The following is a 3,025-nucleotide window of genomic DNA, read 5'->3' on the forward strand; positions in this document are numbered from 1 at the left end:
ACACACACACACACACAGAAGCTGATTGGTAGTTTATGGTGATCTCGACAGATTCCTCAGTTTATAGACTGTAGAGAGTGAAACCTGTCATTTAGTGTGTGTGTGTGTGTGTGTGTGTGTGTGTGTGTGTGTGTGTGTGTGTGTGTGTGTGTGTGTGTGTGTGTGTGTGTGTGTGTGTTAGGCCCTCCTTGTTAACCCTGTCATCATCACTAACCCCTCCACTCTCTCCTCAGTCAGCTTGTCTTCTGCCTCCTGCTTGTGAAAATATCACATTTATTATTATTAATTAAAATAGGTCTTGAAAGAATGAAAACAGAAGTTTTTTTATTAAAGTTGAAATTTGAAACTTTTTTTTTTAGTTTAAAGTGTAAAAATATTTTTGAAATAAATAAAACATCATAAAACATATTATTGCAGGTGGATATTTGACACGGTTTTATATGTTATATGTTATATATATATATATATATATATATATATATGGAGTGTGTGAGAGGAGTGGTGAATGAAACTCCTCCCACACAGTGGATCCACTGAGAGGACAGTTCGGCAGCAGAGTCCACGCTGGACAGGTTTGTGGTCAGAGTGGATGAGTTAGAGCTGCTGCCATGACAACGACTCAGGGAAGCTCTTCCCACTGCTAACAGCTGTAGGGTTTCTCTCCCAGAAGAGATGGTATTGGTCAGGTGATGAGCGGTGCCTGGTTTCCTCCAAACATGACGCTTGGCATTCAGGCCAAATAGTTCAATCTTTGTTTCATCAGACCAGAGAATTTAGTTTCTCCTGGTCTGACAGTCCTTCAGGTGCCTTTTGGTAATCTCCAGGTGGGCTGTCATGTGCCTTTTACTGAGGAGTGGCCTCCGTCTGGTCACTCTACCATACAGGCCTGCTGGGTGGAGTGCTGCACTTGTCTAGGAAGGTTCTCCTCTCTTCACATGAATATCTTAAGAACTCAGCTCTGATCTTTGGTTCTGGTCCTGACAGTAAAACGTCCACTTCACTAACAGTCTTTTAGATGTTTGTCCTCCATGAGGTTGGAGGTGTTTCTCACAATAAGAAGCCCGACAGACTAAACAGGACTTGGTGGCTTTCAGCTTCCTCCCAGTGCAGACATCACAGGCCACATCTTCAGGTCCAGCATAGCAGTGATCATCAGGAGCAGCTCCGAGTCCCGTCTTCTTCAGCTCCTCCACTAACTCTGTCAACACGGTGCTTTTCTTCAGGACAGGCCTCGGTGTGAACGTCTTCCTGCACTGAGGACAGCTGTGGACTCTCTTCCTGTCCTCTTCATCCCAGTGGCCTTTAATACACTTCATACAGTAGCTGTGACCACAGGAAAGAGTCACCGGATCCTTCAGTGGATCCAGACAGATGGAACAAGAGAAGGTTTGTGGGTCCAGCTGAACTCCTTTCTGCTCCATTTTATCTCTCAGCAGCAGCGACTGAGAGTTTCTGTCTCGTAGAAGTGAAACTAGTCTGAGCTCTGATCTACAAATCATGTGTCTGTGCAGTGAACGGAGCGCTGACTCATCATCATGTTGGTTCCACCCATGTTCAGAGTCCAGATCTGAGGGGAGGGAACAAGGAGGTGTGTGGACCGACTGGATGTTCTGGTTATCAGGGTCCGACTTGTTCCAGGAAGATGAGCAGCTGGTTCTGAGTTTAACGCTTCATTCACAGCAGAGCTCACTGGAAACGCTGCTCAGCTCAGATTTTAGGAGGGAACTTCCTGTTGGGAGAGATTTCTGTACATGGTTAGGAAAACGATGAGACCATGGAAGTATGAATAACTGACCAATGGAACGGTCACTTGTACTCTACATAAAGCAAATGTATTTCTGCCATTAATTGTGAGTTGGGTGGAGAAACCTCCATATTATGCTGATCATCAGTAATATTAACATCATTTTTTAACAACCACTACAGCTTTTGTTTTTATTAAGTTCAAGATTCAAGCCGTTTTTTCCATATTTGGGGGCTCGTCTGGGATCGTTAACCTGCATGTCCTCGACAGGCTGTTTGATTAATGTCATGAATGGTTTCTTTAAGTCTAAAGATTGATCTCTTAGAGAAGCAGAAGGCAGTAAGTGATACCTTTTTGTTGTTTTTGATGATTCTGATCGGTATAGTTAGTAGAATGGGAAGCTCGGAAATTTCAGAATTTTAAGACTTTGTTGGTTGTCTCTGTTGCTAGTCTTTATGTAAGCAGTGCATAAAGTCACAAACAGCTGTTGGTGTAAATATTTCCCCCCCAAAAATGAGGCGGACATGTTTGTTTTTTGTGACACATTTTCTCTCATGTTCTGACTGTTGAGATGAAGGAGAGTTGAACGTCTTTTGGAGCAGCAACGACGTGTCTTTGTTTCTCTGATGACTGACAGCACCGACATGCTGTTTCATCAGCCTGATAACATGATCTGAGCTGAAGCTGTGGACACACTCAGCTGAGGAGCGTCCTCCTCCTCTTCATCGCCGTCACACCGAAAGAGGAGATCATTCCTGCCCACCGTTATCAGACTGTACAATAACTCACCCTTCGCCAAATCCATCTCACAACAATGACACCGTTGCACTGCTGTTTGTTTGTTGTTTTGTTTTAATTCATTGCACTGTTGTTTAGTTTAATTTATTTAATATTATTCTATTTCATTGTATAGAATGTGCATTTAAAAAAAAATTATATTCAATATTTTTGCCCTGTATATGCTGCTGGAACGTAAAAATTTCCCTCTGAGGGATTAATAAAGTATCTATCTATCTATTATCTACCTATCTATCTACCTATCTACCTATCTATCTATCTATTATCTATCTATCTATCTATTATCTACCTATCTATCTACCTATCTACCTATCTATTATCTATCTATCTATCTATCTATCTATCTATCTATCTATCTATCTATCTATCTATCTGCCTGCCTGCCTGCCTGCCTGCCTACCTACCTACCTACCTACCTACCTACCTATCTATCTATCTATCTATCTATCTATCTATCTATCTACAGTGGGTACGGAAAGTATT

The sequence above is a fragment of the Brachyistius frenatus genome, unplaced genomic scaffold (assembly GCF_029030835.1).
Source record: "Brachyistius frenatus isolate BFR_SWC_R1_liver_20210118 unplaced genomic scaffold, ASM2903083v1 Contig_375, whole genome shotgun sequence".
Taxonomy (NCBI): domain Eukaryota; kingdom Metazoa; phylum Chordata; class Actinopteri; family Embiotocidae; genus Brachyistius; species Brachyistius frenatus.